The sequence below is a fragment of the Mytilus californianus genome, unplaced genomic scaffold (genome assembly GCF_021869535.1).
Source record: "Mytilus californianus isolate M0D057914Y unplaced genomic scaffold, xbMytCali1.0.p SCAF_14, whole genome shotgun sequence".
In the NCBI taxonomy this organism is placed as follows: Eukaryota; Metazoa; Mollusca; class Bivalvia; order Mytilida; family Mytilidae; genus Mytilus; species Mytilus californianus.
The window spans coordinates 8,167,673-8,184,550 of record NW_026262626.1 but is presented as its reverse complement, the minus strand read 5'-3'; the positions used below and the strand labels follow the sequence as shown (position 1 = coordinate 8,184,550).

General features: G+C 32.8%; 1 long non-coding RNA gene across 1 annotated transcript; it reads right to left on the bottom strand.

Moving 5' to 3' along the window:
* Nucleotides 1-1,266: 1,266 nt before the first annotated feature.
* LOC127724154 (uncharacterized) lies at nucleotides 1,267-5,066 on the bottom strand. Its single transcript, XR_007992373.1, has 3 exons — nucleotides 4,722-5,066; nucleotides 2,550-2,812; nucleotides 1,267-1,370 (listed from the first exon to the last, which is right to left on the bottom strand). It is a non-coding gene; the product is annotated as an uncharacterized LOC127724154 (long non-coding RNA).
* Nucleotides 5,067-16,878: the final 11,812 nt, after the last annotated feature.

Below are 16,878 nucleotides of genomic sequence, written 5' to 3'. Positions count from 1 at the left end.
ATTTCTTGGAAGGGTTTTATACATTTCCAAAAATCACATGATTTTGATCCGCCTGCACATCTAGCTCTCTAATAAATAAGTAAGAGTCTTTCTTAAGTTTGTTTACCGAATTTCTTTGTTTATGGTATTTTTCCCAGGTCTTACTGTTTCGTTGTTTTGTATAATTTGTATAGAGCATATGTTTGCGATAAATAGATTTTCTTAATTCACTGTTCATGCATGGCAGTGGTTTCTTTCTGTGTGTTCTTGTCTTAATGGGTGCATGTGAGTTTAGGATGTCAGTTACCTGTTGTTCATAACTCATGTATGCCTCATTTATTTGTTGTTCATGTGTTTTAGTACTAGAGATACTTGGCAGACTTGGGATGTTAATTTTACTAATATCATTGTTGAATAACTCAAGATCAAAATTTCTATACCTTCTATAAGATACATTTTTTCTCAGCTCACCTGGTAAATTTCCCTTTATGGTAGTAGATATAAGGTTATGACAATCGCTTATACCACTAGGGATATTATGCGTATTAAAACAAAGTGATTTTTTATTTGTAAGTATATTATCTACCAGTGATGGTTTACAATTTTTCATAAAGCATGTTGGTTTATCTACAAGCTGGGACATATCAAAAATCTCACATATATCATTAATTGATTTACTTTAAGTTTCATGTAATAAATCAAAATTAAGGTCACCAAAAATCATATAATTTTCATATTTTACTAGACACTGATCTAAGTTTTTTGAAAATGTATCATTAAAAAATCAGTCACTGATGGTGGTTTATACATTCCCATTATTAGCCATTTTCTGTCGTTGATGTGGACCTCAATGGAAATGTTTTCAAGGTCTTTGGACTCAATTTGTTGCTGTCTACTTGACGGGATGTCACTACTTATAAGGGCAAGCATACCTCCTCCAGACTTCGGTTCGGTCACGTCTAAAGAGTTTGTAGCCTTCAACCATAAATAAACTATCATTGAAAGTCTCATCAAGTTTCGTCTCGGCTATAAATATCAGATCTACGATTTTGTCATGTAATAGGTCTTGTATTTCATTAAGTTTTTACCTCAGGCTATTTATATTTAAGAAAGCAGCTATAAAGTTCTTGTGGTGATTACGTCTAGAATCCCTCAGTTGCTGAAACGTGTTTTTTGTGTACACCGGAAGTAGCTTCTTCTAAGTGTGTGTTTGATTGTTCATCTGAGCAAAATTCAGATTCAAATTCAAAATACGAATCTGTAAAATTCGGAAGTATACATTCGCGACAATACCAGCTATCTGTTGACTCGGACAGCCTGTTATACTCATGTTAGGGTTAAGTAGCTGGTCTAATTTATGCAGTATACTAACATATTCCAATTTGATAGTTCTACAAATATTATAAAATCTATTTATTGCATCGATAGACTCTCTTGAAAGCTAAATGACACGTTTTTCTACACGGTTTGTCAAAAACTACGGAGTAATTGTAGTACTAAAACTAATGTGATTCTTTCCCTTCTTACACCATTTTGATCAAGTGATAACGAGAAGTTTTCACAATCATTTTCGTAACTAAAGGTATTTGAACTGATATTGTATAAATTGTCTTCAAAATTGTAACATACTGTGGATTCATTATTATTCGTTGGATACCAATTTTCGTGAGTCTCGTGGGTTACAGGTGAACCACAAATTAAAATGTTCAACGAATTACAAATGTTAATTAGGCTTTGTATGCAGAGATTGGCAAAACCACGAAATCAAATATCCACGAAAATGCAAGTGTTCCTCAATCCACGAAAATTGATACCCAAGCAAAATAAATGAAACCACAGTATTCAGAGAATTATTTTGTCAAAAACTATTGTATATAATTATTATAGAATTCTGAATAGGCGGAACAGACATACAAAATGAGGGTCTTTGGATTTGGTCAAGTAGTGAGACCGAGATCACATTTTTTGACTGGGAGTCCAATCAACCAAACAATTGGGGGAGTATTGAACATTGCCTTGAATTCAACTATCTACAATTACAATGGAATGATAACAACTGCAGTTTCCTTCGTCGATTTATCTGCGAAAAGAGTAAGTTTCTTGTCATAGAAAACACATCAACTTGTTGTCGATTTAGCTTAGAGTGTAGTTCGAACCGTAAAAAAACCTAATAAATTGTGTTTACGGGTAATCGGATTGTATCATCTTTAATAAGATACAACTTTAAATGTGTTATCTCAACATTAATTTGAATCTACAACTATACTTGATCATCATCTATATTACAATTCCCCCTCCCACTTTTACGAGAAAAAAAAAGAAAAATCAGGCAATCCAAACCCCAAACCATCCTTTATCTTTGCCATTTCAATATACTTCTACATCATTTTTTCTATGAAACAGTTTTATCTAAACTTTTGTAATTTGAACATATCGGACTGTTTGTTGATGTCACTTCTTTAATTACACATTTAACCAAAGGAATTGTAAAGATATTACAATATAGAAAATTATGCTTGTATTGCTTAAAGTGTTATAAAATGATTTCTTATTAACCCATTTCAGCTCACCAAAGCTTCTGCTTGAACTTTTCTCATCGGTTTGTCTTCGTGGTATAACATTTCATAAATCTCCTCATCAACTTTGCCAATATGAGAGGGTCTGGATGGGGGTCCTTCATTTCTGTATTCTTTATTTTTTTAGCCCGTTATATTCTCTGTCCATTATATTTTAGCACCTCATTATTCTCTATTCTTTATTTTTTCGTCCATTTTTCTCTATTCTTTATATTTTTTGCCAATTATACTCTATTCTGTGAAAATTATGTCTGCTTCTACAATAATAAGCACAGAGGTGTAAAAATCAATTCTAAAATTTGAAAAAAAATCTTTCATAAATTAATTTTTCAAAATTAAGGAATGATACATATTCCATCCATTAGAGCATTACAGGTGATAATCCATACTGCCTCCAACATGGCCTTCATTGTCATCTAAAATAGATTGTTTAATACAAATCTCAAATAAGAAATTATGAAAAATATAATGCAAATAATACCAGACGTAGGTAAAATGATACATTAATTATCCTCAGTTAGGTTGAATTCAACAAAAAAAATTACAAATTATGTGAGAGATCCATTGCTTCAATGTACCACATTTTGAGTAAACTATACATAAGTATGGTAGCCTGCGATACTTTTAATAGGATTCCTTGCGACATTTTCAATGAAAATGACTACTCTCATTCAAATATGGACGCAAACGATAAGTATACAAAATTCATGATGCTATGATTGCCAATGATACAACTATTTAACAGATTCCAACCGGCGTGCATTTACACAATTTTATGTCATCGAACGGTCTTGAACAATGAGCGAAACCCTTATCGTAAATTCTGCTATAAAGGCCCCTAATATGACATAATTTGAAGCAATTCATACGAGAAAAATTTATCGGCCTGGTTTATCACAAAACAATACTTGAAAAACAGATATGACAGATTATAAGCAACCAACGATAACCACTGATATTTAGTATACATTCTAATTGCTCTATTTGCTCTTGTTTTATTTTCTGCCATTTTAAATTTAAACTTTAATCTTAATTTTTATTATACTCAATGTTTTTTTGTTGAAGTATGTCGTTAAAATGATATTTTTATTTCCAGGCTTATTACAGTAAAGATCTGGAAGACAAAGACTGCCTTAGCTTAGATAGAACATCATCATTACTTGCGCGTTAGAAAAAATGTAATATTCTGCGTATGAAAATAACATTTCAAAATCAAAATTAGTATACACCAAATAATTCGATTATTATATTGCACCCTTGGCTCTTGGTTGACATAAAGATTAAACAGCTTTTAATTTTTATGTAACCCTACAATTCATTTGAAGATGTTCAATTAGAATATATGTAAAATTTAGTTACCAATTAATGACTTTATATTTATGAACTAACAAATAAACTCATCATAAATATCGGGCTTAAAAACTTTTTACGCCAGACGCGCGTTTCGTCTACAAAAGTCATTCTAGAATCAAAAATGTTAAAAAAAAGCCAAAAAAAGTACGAAGTTGAAGAGCATTGAGAACACATCACTTCGAAAGATTTTGCCAAAATACAGCGAAGATAATCTATTCATGGGGTAGAAAATCCTTAGAATTTCGAAAATGTCTGTTTACACTTAATTTATAATTATTACCATTTCAACAAAGTTTTGATTTTTGGACTGGTGATTCCCTCGAGGAGAAAACCTCCATCAGCAGTGACATCGATTCAGTGGTTGTTAATATACTTACCGTAGATACCAGGCTTAAAAATAAATTTTAAGCCAGACCCGCGTTTCGTCTTCAATACTCGTCACATCAATACACGAACGTGCGTAGAAGGTAATAAACCTTTTTTTAAATGAGGGCGCACTTCATATTTGCTGACAACTTCTTTGCAACACCCATTGATGTGAGACGCCAGAGGAGTGAAATAAGAGAATTTGTTTTTTTAAAATGTAAAATAGTCGGATTATATTTGACAAGGAAATCACAGCATTTCATTGCAAACAGTTTAATAGTCTCGTCTGATATTGCCTACGAGAAAGACAATACATCATCAACACACGCGCTAATCTGTAATCAAATATTTTAATGTAATTTTACCGATTGTGACATTTTAACTGAGTGTGAATTCTTATGGCTGTTGATACATGCATAGCAGGAAACGTCTTCCCTGTCGACTCACCCGGTCTTACTCCTTCTGGAATTCGTACGATTCCCTCAGTTTCTGTTTGTTGCCTCTTCCTAATCGATTGACGAGATTTGAAAATCGGTACACTAATGTTGCTGGAAAAAATCATTTGTAAATAGCCTTTAAAGTATTGTTTCAATGAGGTCTTTTCGACATTATCAAATTATTGGATTTCTTTATTAAAAGAAAAATATTAGAAAACCGTCAAAACACAGCTACCGATAAACATCTTGTTTAAAAAGCCCAAATAAACCAATCCATCCTCTTTCCCCATCAATAAGTAATAGTAAAAGTTCAATGATAAGTTACTATTGATATTAAAAGACCGAACAAAAAGGGATGTTAAGATCACCGAGCACGAAGGGCGAGGTGATATTAATTTCAATTTTAAATTGTCATTGAATTTTTACTGACTTACAAACCGTCAAAAACGTAACAAAAACACTAGTACACAAAAAGCACTTGCAGAAGCCTAATTCCTCTGAAATGGACGAGTTTAAATCGGATTGAACTTAAATGATAGTTAAACAGTACTCAAGACTAATATATTCAAATAACAGTTACCTAATTGCATCAAAAACGATGCGTCATTTAATTATTTGATTATTATAAATTTTGTAGCTTTAACACGCCTGGTAAACCATCACATCTCAAACAAATGGTTAAGACTGGCACTTCCTGTTGAGCTTTTCTGGTACAAAATATCAAAAATATAGACGGGGTAGGTCAACTTTTCATCAATTTTAATATTGTCAATCTATAAATATTTTGTTAAATAGGAGAATGTCATGCCATTGATAACTAAATGAGAGATTGTCTCGTTCATTATATAGACCAATGTAATCCAAAATGACATCGGAATGACTTTTCTCCCACAGGTAAATGCGGCCAACTCAGTGAGTTTTTGACGACAAAATGACAGTGAGTTCATCAATACGTAAATTATAAACGTATAATAACAGTTTTTTTTAAATTTCTTACGAATATGATATGTTATAAAATATGTCAGGTTGAGATTGACTGGTATCGGTTGTGATATTCTGGAACAATGTTGAGATCTTCTGTCAAATAAAACTTCCAACTTGATATTTGTTAATCGGATACGCTCATACTTCAGTGATTCCCTATATAATCAACCATTTTTTCCCTACAACCCCCGTCCCCCCCCTCCCCCATGGATCCGCCTATGAGTAATTAATAGCTTCTCTAAAAACATTTTGTAATTGGTCAAGAACTTATAGCTATTCTAAAAAGCTTGTAATTGGACACTAAATATATTATAGCTTTTCTTAAAAGCTTGCAATTAAACCAGTAATACCTTTCTTAAAGTTTATTATATATAAAAGCTGATTATATACAACATAGTTTAACTCCAGAGGCGGATTTAGAGGGTTTTTCAGGGGACCCGGGCACACCCTTTTTTGGGAAAAATTTGATTGATTATATAGGGAATCACTGAAGCATGACTGGAGCGGGCCCCCTCTGAGGCAGTCAGTGGGCCCCCCTTATGAAAATTTCTGGATCCGCCACTGAACTCTAAATTCTAATGGGGTTGCCAATAGACTATTTTCATATTACCGACTTTTGACTCCGGATTTTATAATTTGTCGACTGGTTACATTGGACATCATGGTACCAAGTCAGGTAAGAGCAAGCTAAAGAAGTAAAACCAAGCTTTCAATCGGTACAATTTTGGGGGAAAATTACCTGCTTAACATTTTTTTTTCACTACAAAATCATCGGAAAACAGTAAACTTTCCCCTCAAATTACACCGATTATATGTTTGATTTTACTTATTTTGGTTGCTCTTACTTGACCGAGTACCATGATGTCCAAGGTAACCAGTTGACAAATTATATAATCCGGAGTCAAAAGTCGGTAATATGAAAATAGTCTATTGTTTAATTTTTTCATCAAATATTTATCTTTTATTTACTTTTTGTATGTTTGTTTGTGATATTGAAAAGTTTGGTCCCCTCCTATATTTGTTTCGTTCTTAAAGTTAATGTATGAAACTTCACTGGTGTCAACGTGATGATCGTAACTACAATTACAATCATCCCAATATGGCGGACGCAAATTCAGGTAAATTTTATATGGCCGATTTCTCCACTCTAACAACTTACATTCATATTTGTATCAAGAAACATCTATATAAGCATGGTCATTGAATGTTGTCGAAACGTGGCGGAATTTGATCATTAAGGATTGCAATATTACATTTCAAACGATTCTCAACATTATTGTTTATATACTTCCAATTGAAGTGTTGCTCTTTCGACATTATTGTGTTTTCGGTTTGTTGTGGCTATCTTTATCATTTTTTAGAAAAGGCTTGAAATAAAGAACTTTTGTGAGCACAAACTCTCAACAGATTCCTAAGTTCAAATCTCATAACTCCTACAAAAGTCAAATGATATATATTTCATGTGGATATGCAAATTACCATCAAAAACATGAAACAACCAATACAATAAAAACAATTATTAGGCTAATGAAATGGATTCACACAACACAATAGTTCAATACTATTCAATAAACAAATTTAAAAAATGTTCTCAAAACTATCAAAAATTGTTGACCGACGCTTCAACTCAAATTTCAAAAATAATATATAATAAGAACTAAGTGTTTATCGTGTGAAAACAAATCTTGGAGTGAAGTAAAAAGGTATGTAATTTAACAGGTAAACGAAAGTGAGTAGAATTCAACTAATAATCCAATAAGAAAAGTTATGACAAAATCAGGATGACGAAAAGAATGTAGCATTTAAATAAATAAATTCCTTAGGAACAGAAAAATATTAAAATTCTAGCAAAAATATAAATTTCTTTCTCAGTAATTAATCATTTTTAATAAAATAAAAATGTCCAAATTACTATCAAAAACATGAAACAACAAATACAATAAAAACATTTATTAGGCTAATGAAATGGATTCACACAACACAATAGTTCAATACTATTCAATAAACAAATTTAAGAATAACCAATATAGAAATTCAAAAATTGTTAATACATAAAATTAACCCGCCATACTGAAGGTCAGCCAAAAAAACAGTCACTGTTAAAAGAAAATTGAACCAAGAGTACACTCTTAATTTTAATATAAACAGAATCTGCTAACAGATAAGCCTCCCTAGCGTCCAAAAAAGGACCAAATTAGAGATAAGCTAAAGTCAGCCTTCTGAAAAATTAAATGAGAGAAATCTGCTACAAAAACTCTCCCCCTGCATAAAAGGGGTCAGAAATGAATGAAGCCTTTCTCGTAAAGAGCGTTACCTCAACTCAAATGAGCCAAAGTATTGGCTATAAATTGAACAAATTTTTGAATTCCAGCATGATTCAAATGCAATAGGTCAGTTTTGTGAAATAAAGAGTATATAGGTCTATGAAATCTGTCATAGAAAGAATTGCAAGCGGACATATAGCTAACCTTCACCCATCCTGTTTGAGAAAAATCAAAAAGTTGTGAATTAAAATCCTGAACTAGGCGGTCAGACATTTTAAAATCTACTGGTCTAGGTAAAATGGAAGATAAAATTATTCTACAGGAGGCGTTTACACTCCTAATTTCCTGAATAATTAAATTAATATTAATCCTATATTGATCACTTGTTATTGCCAAAATATCATTAGTGCCAACATGAATTATAACATTACAAAATTCATTAATATTAAAATAGCCATGTCTAATTTTCCAAAGCAAACGTTCACTTGTTATGCCACCAAACGCTTGTATCTCTGTATTCTTTAAATCAGGAAAGTATTTAAAAAACAAATCACTTAATTTCAAAGTGCTTCTGCACCAAGCTTTGCCTCCTAAAACGAGAATAAAGTATTAGAAAACAATTAACAATAAGACATCATTTTGTTTGCCACAATAAGCTTTTCATTCAAACCATAACGGAGATAAAGTTTATATGCAGAACTTTTTCAGTCACCTTGAAGTTGAATTAAATCAGATGGTACACTACATTTGAAAGTCCACGTGGCACCACCCCTTCTAAAACTATGAGTTGAAAATTTACCTGCATCCAAGCCAATACTTGTAATGCATTTTTTCAAAAAAGAATTGAACACATTGTAAGTAACTGGTTTTAAAACACCATTCTTTTTAACAACAAAAGCTGAGGCTGAGTTTGGAACAATAGATTTATCGCAAATGGAAACATAGGCCGTAAAAGGACAAAAAGGAGAAGAAGTATTTCTAACAAGTAGAATTTGCAAACTCCTTTCTCCAAATTGTATAGTTTAAGACCAATTAAAATTCACAAGCAATACATTATGTTTTACAAAAATATCCTACCTCTTTAGACATTTCAACGGGTCATCAGCAGTGCCTACCAAATTAGACTTTCGGCACATAAGAAAAAACGCAAAAAAAAACAACACCAGAATGTATGGTGATTACTCTCCTAAAAATTTAAAAAAAACTAGATATCATTGAGATGGGAGTCATCTCTGTGGGCCCCGCTGTGAATAATGTGTGGTAAAAAATTTGTATCTTTATCATTGGACATGGGTTTGTCAAATGAAACCAAAGTTTATGACCTTGACCTTTGACCTAGGAGGTTGTTCATAAATTATGACACACCCTCTGGTGTTGGTTTATATACATGTCAAGTATAAACTTTGAAATAATAACGGTTCTCAAGATAAAGAGCGGACACGATCTTTACCATGGGACATGAGGTTGTCAACTAAAACCAAAGTTTTTGACCTTGACCTTTGACCTAGGAAGTTGTACATAAATTATGACACTCCCCCTGGTGTTAGTTTATATACATGTCAAGTATAAACTTTGAAATCATGACGGTTCCTAAGATATAGAGCGGACACGATCTTTACCATGGGACATGGGGTTGTCAACTAAAACCAAAGTTTTTGACCTTGACCTTTGACCTAGGAAGTTGTACATACATTATGACACACCCTCTGGTGTTGGTTAATATATATGTCAGGAATAAACTTTGAAATCATAACGGTTCTCAAGATATAGAGCGGACACGATCTTTACCATAGGACATGGGGTTGTCAACTAAATTCATAGTTTTTGACCTTGACCTTTGACCTAGGAAGTTGTACATACATTATGACACACCCTCTGGTGTTGGTTAATATACATGTCAAGTATAATTTTTGAAATCATAACTGTTCTCTAGATATAGAGCGGACACAATTTGTTACGGACGGACAGACTGATCACTTTAGGGCGTCCGCCATCCGGCGGGGCCCTAAATAAATAATATATAATAAGAACTAAGTGTTGGACAAACACAAATCTTGGAGTGAAGTAAAAAGGTATGTAAATTAACAGGTAAACGAAAGTGAGTAGAATTCAACTAATAATCCAATAAGAAATGTTATGACAAAATCAGGATGACGAAAAGAATGTAGCATTTAAATAAATAATTTCGTTAGAAACAGAAAAATAATAAAATTCTAGCAAAAATATAAATTTCTTTCTTAGTAATTAATAATTTTTAATAAAATAGAAATTTCCACATCTACATATTATGTCCTTATATATTATCTACAACGTACGTTTCATGAAATTCTGTTCTGATGTTTCAGAGGAGTTGCAATGATAAACTTTGCAGTAGTATGTTTAGGCCAAAATTCTAAGTTCAAAGGGACGTACATTGAATCATAACTTCCTGTGGATATGCACATCTACATATTATGTCCTAACTATCTAAAGTTGAGAACGGAAATGGGGAATATGACAAAGAGACAACAACCCGATCAAAGAGCAGACAACAGCCAAAGGCCACCAATGGGCCTTCAATGCAGCGAGAAAATCCCGCACCCGGAGGTGGTCCTCAGCTGGCACCTAAATAAAATTGTGTGCTAGTTCGGTGAAAATGGACGTCACACTAAACTCCAAAACATATAAATGAACTAAAATTAAAAAACATACAAGACTAACAAAGGCCAGAGGCTCCTGACTTGGGACAGGCGCAAAAATGCGGCGGGGTTAAACATGTTTCAGTTTGAGATCTCAACCCTCCCCCTATACCTCTAGTCAATGTAGAAAAAAGAAACACATAGCAATACGCACAGTAAAACTCAGTTAAAAAGAAGTCCGAGTCCGATGTCAGAATAGGTAACAAAAGAAACTAAGCAAAATGACAATGATACATAAATGAACAAAGGACTACTAGCAGTTACTGACATGCCAGCTCCAAACCTCAATTAAACTGATTGAAAGATTATGTCTTCATCATATGAAAGTCAAGTACAATACCTCAAGTTAGGGGTTTAGTATCATACCATCATAAAATATATGAGAAGAGCATAACCCGTATCATGCCAATAACTGGTTTTAGAATAAATGTGTTTATTTCCGATGCAAAGACCCTATGAGTGAATCAATATTAATAGCAAAATATGCAATCCTTAATGACTTGACAACAGTATCGTAACTATATTCCTTCCGAATAAGTCTGTTTAAAGGTTTGGTTAGCTTTTGAGGTGAATGCCGACATTTTTGTGTTTTGTAAAGAATATTACCATAAAATATTGGATGTGAAATACCTGAACGTATATGATGTCTACTTGTTGTTTGATATTTACGAATGATGTCCTTGTACCGATGGTAAAATTTAGTAAATGTTTTGACTAGTTTGTGATATCGAAAACTCTGGTGTAATAATTGTTCAGAGATTTCTTTCGTTTAAATCAAATACGTTGTTACATACACGAGCGAATCGAACAAGTTGAGATATATAAACACCATAAGATGGCGACAAGGGAACGTCACCTTTCTGTTGTGTGGTTTCAGAGTAGTTGCGATGACAAACTGTTGCAGTAGTATATTTAGGTCAAATTCTAAGTTCAAAGGGGCATAACTCCTAAAAATCAAAGCACTGTAAGCACTATAGGCAGTTAACAAAAAACCAAGAAAACGTAATTATGAAAACTGTGGCAGTGTTGCTTCATTTTTTTTAAAGATTTGAAAGAACAAACATTAAACATTCGTATATTGTACATGTATGTTTATTTAATGAAATTGATTATTAAGGCAAATTAATTAATATTTTAACAAGGTTTTCAAAAGCAATGCATATATCAATGTACATGTATATTTTTAATGATGAGTTTGCAGTGGTACAAGTTCGCAATGATTGCAGTTGTTCTAGTTGGTAGTTAACGTTGGTACCAGTTGACTTTTAGTTGTACAAGTTGACGTAGTACGAGTTTGTAATAGTATGAATAGACTTGCTTTCCTGGCAGGAACACTGCGTTTGGGTGCTACAGTACAAAAGTTATGAGACAAAAATCAGCCAAAGGTTTACTACTACAGGGATCAAAGGTGAGGTCTGATTGACCTGCCCATAGTAAATGTAAATGACCCTTACCTTCACCAAGTCCATGATGTCACTCCATCCCAAGTTTGGAGTAAAATGACAGGTGATTATAAAACAGTTGGTCAAACATTCTTGGGCTTTACACTGCTTGAAAGATTTATATGTTTTCTTTAAAATGAGCCATAAATGAAAATTTTTATAGGCCCAGAAATAAATCAAAAGATAAGTTAAGTAAATTCAATTAACCTAGACTTATTTTTGCATCAGTTAAATTTTATAATAAACAAGTAATAATTGTAACAGGATGCTGTTACGAAGTCTTCCAAACAGAGCTCCCATAATTTGTCCATTCCCATGGTCGTCTGACATTGGGCAAAGTCCAGTACAAATTGGTTAGGTCTAGTAAAGTGATATGCATATGTGATCCCTAGGAGATAGACCCTGTATGTCATTCAAATCTTCTTGAAATGACGAACAGGAATAAATATGGTTAAGGGTTAGGTATCTCACCGTTTACAAGTTCTCAAAAGGGGGTGATCCCCAGGGGACTTACTCTTTATTTCATTTGATTTAGTTTATTGTCCCATACAAGAATATATATGGTTTCGGGGTGGGGATCTCAACCGTTTACAAGTTCTCAAAAATAAGGGGGGTGGGGGTGACCCCCGTGGACTCCCCCTATATTTCATTTGATTTGTTTTATTGTCCCATAAATAAATATATATGGTGCAGGGTTTGGGATCTCGACCGTTTACAAGTTTTCAAAAAGAAAGGGGTGGGGGTGACCACAGGGACTCTCTCTATATTTCATTTGATTTGTTATCTTGTCCCATACATGAATATATTCTGTTTAGGGGTGGGGATCTCGACCATTTACAAGTTTTCATAAAACGGAGGGGGGGGGGGGGGGTGACCCCTGTGGACTCCCCTATCTTTCATTTGATTTGTTTTACTGTTCCATACAAGAATATATATGCAGTAGGGGTGGGGATCTCGACCGTTTACAAGTTCTCAAACTGAAGGGGATGGGGTGACGCTGGGGATTCCCCTAAATTTTTATTTGATTCGTTTTATTGTCCCATACAAGAATATATATGGTGCAGGGTTTGGGATCTCGATCGTTTACAAGTTTTCAAAAAGAAAGGGGTGTGGGTGACCACAGGGACTCTCTCTATATTTCAATTGCTTTGTTATCTTGTCCCATACATGAATATATACTGTTTAGGGGTGGGGATCTCGACCATTTACAAGTTTTCAAATAAAATGCTTCGCTGGGCGCAGCTTGATACGACCGCAGAGGTCGAACCCTGAACAGTTGGGGCAAGTATGGACACAACATTCAAGCTTGATACAGCTCTGAATTTGGATTGTGATTAAATATTTGAAACAGCATAGGTTTCTGACACAGAAAGAATGTGGTCTAAGAACTTGATTTTTTTTAATTTACCTATTATGGTCCAATGTCCAAAATCAAAATACATGGTTAGATTCAGCATATCAAAGAACCCCATATATTCAATTTTTGTTGAAATCAAACAAAGTTTAATTTTGGACCCCAACTTGGACAATCTTGAAAACTGGGCCCATAATCAAAAATCTAACCACATGTTTAGATTCAGCATATCAAATTGTTAAAATCAAACTAAGTTTAATTTTGGACCCTTTGGACCTTAATGTAGACCAATTTGAAAAACGGGACCCAAAATTAAAAATCTAAATACACGGTTAGATTTGGAATATCAAAGAACCCCAATAATTCAATTTTTGATGAAATCAAACAAAGTTTAATTTTGGACCCTTTTGACCTCAATATGAACCAATTTGATAGCGGGGCCCACAAATAAAAAATCTAAATACATGGTTAGATTCAGCAAATCAAAGAACCCCATATATTCAATTTTTGTTGAAATCAAAAAAAGTTTAATTTTGGACCCCAACTTAGACCAACTTGAAAACTGGGCCCATAATCAAAAATCTAAACACATGTTTAGATTCAGCATATCAAAGAACCCCAAGAATTCAATTTTTGTTAAAATCAAACTAAGTTTAATTTTGGACCCTTTGGACCTTAATGTAGACCAATTTAAAAAACGGGACCCAAAATTAAAAATCTAAAAGCACGGTTAGATTTGGCATATCAAAGAACCCCAATAATTCAATTTTTGATGAAATCAAACAAAGTTTAATTTTGGATCCTTTTGACCGCAATATGAACCAATTTGATAGCGGGGTCCACAAATAAAAAATCTAAATATATGGTTAGATTCAACATATCAAAGAACCCCATATATTCAATTTTTGTTGAAATCAAAAAAAGTTTAATTTTGGACCCCTAATTGGACCAACTTGAAAACTGGGCCCATAATCAAAAATCTAAACACATGTTTAGATTCAGCATATCAAATTGTTAAAATCAAACTAAGTTTAATTTTGGACCCTTTGGACCTTAATGTAGACCAATTTGAAAAACGGGACCCAAAATTAAAAATCTAAATACACGGTTAGATTTGGAATATCAAAGAACCCCAATAATTCAATTTTTGATGAAATCAAACAAAGTTTAATTTTGGACCCTTTTGACCTCAATATAAACCAATTTGATAGCGGGGCCCACAAATAAAAAATCTAAATACATGGTTAGATTCATCAAATCAAAGAACCCCATATATTCAAATTTTGTTGAAATAAAAAAAAGTTTAATTTTGGACCCCAACTTAGACCAACTTGAAAACTGGGCCCATAATCAAAAATCTAAACACATGTTTAGATTCAGCATATCAAAGAACTCCAAGAATTCAATTTTTGTTAAAATCAAACTAAGTTTAATTTTGGACCCTTTGGACCTTAATGTAGACCAATTTAAAAAACGGGACCCAAAATTAAAAATCTAAAAACACGGTTAGATTTGGCATATCAAAGAACCTCAATAATTCAATTTTTGATGAAATCAAACAAAGTTTAATTTTGGATCCTTTTGACCTCAATATGAACCAATTTGATAGCGGGGTCCACAAATAAAAAATCTAAATACATGGTTAGATTCAGCATATCAAAGAACCCCATATATTCAATTTTTGTTGAAATCAAACAAAGTTTAATTTTGGACCCCAATTTGGACCAACTTGAAAACTGGTGCAAAAAATCTAAAATCTAAATACATGTTTAGATTCAGCATATCAAAGAACCCCAAGAATTCAATTTTTGTTGAAATCAAACAAAGTTTAATTTTGGACCCCAACTTGGATCAACTTGAAAACTGGGCCCATAATCAAAAATCTAAACACATGTTTAGATTCAGCATATCAAAGAACCCCAAGAATTCAATTTTTGTTAAAATCAAACTAAATTTAGTTTTGGACCCTTTCGACCTTAATGTAGACCAATTTAAAAAACAGGACCCAAAATTAAAAATCTAAATACACGGTTAGATTTGGCATATCAAAGAACCCCAATAATTCAATTTTTGATGAAATCAAACGAAGTTTAATTATGGACCCTTTTGACCTCAATATGAACCAATTTGATAGCGGGGTCCACAAATAAAAACTCTAAATACATGGTTAGATTCAGCATATCAAAGAACCCCATATATTCAATTTTTGTTGAAATCAAACAAAGTTTAATTTTGGACCCCAACTTGGACAATCTTGAAAACTGGGCCCATAATCAAAAATCTAAACACATGTTTAGATTCAACATATCAAATTGTTAAAATCAAACTAAGTTTAATTTTGGACCCTTTGGACCTTAATGTAGACCAATTTGAAAAACGGGACCCAAAATTAAAAATCTAAATACACGGTTAGATTTGGAATATCAAAGAACCCCAATAATTCAATTTTTGATGAAATCAAACAAAGTTTAATTTTGGACCCTTTTGACCTCAATATGAACCAATTTGATAGCGGGGCCCACAAATAAAAAATCTAAATACATGGTTAGATTCAGCAAATCAAAGAACCCCATATATTCAATTTTTGTTGAAATCAAAAAAAGTTTAATTTTGGACCCCAACTTGGACCAACTTGAAAACTGGGCCCATAATCAAAAATCTAAACACATGTTTAGATTCAGCATATCAAAGAACCCCAAGAATTCAATTTTTGTTAAAATCAAACTAAGTTTAATTTTGGACCCTTTGGACCTTAATGTAGACCAATTTAAAAAACGGGACCCAAAATTAAAAATCTAAAAGCACGGTTAGATTTGGCATATCAAAGAACCCCAATAATTCAATTTTTGATGAAATCAAACAAAGTTTAATTTTGGATCCTTTTGACCGCAATATGAACCAATTTGATAGCGGGGTCCACAAATAAAAAATCTAAATATATGGTTAGATTCAGCATATCAAAGAACCCCATATATTCAATTTTTGTTGAAATCAAAAAAAGTTTAATTTTGGACCCCAATTTGGACCAACTTGAAAACTGGGCCCATAATCAAAAATCTAAACACATGTTTAGATTCAGCATATCAAAAATGTTAAAATCAAACTAAGTTTAATTTTGGACCCTTTGGACCTTAAAGTAGACCAATTTGAAAAACGGGACCCAAAATTAAAAATCTAAATACACGGTTAGATTTGGAATATCAAAGAACCCCAATAATTCAATTTTTGATGAAATCAAACAAAGTTTAATTTTGGACCCTTTTGACCTCAATATAAACCAATTTGATAGCGGGGCCCACAAATAAAAAATCTAAATACATGGTTAGATTCATCAAATCAAAGAACCCCATATATTCAATTTTTGTTGAAATCAAAAAAAGTTTAATTTTGGACCCCAACTTAGACTAACTTGAAAACTGGGCCCATAATCAAAAATCTAAACACA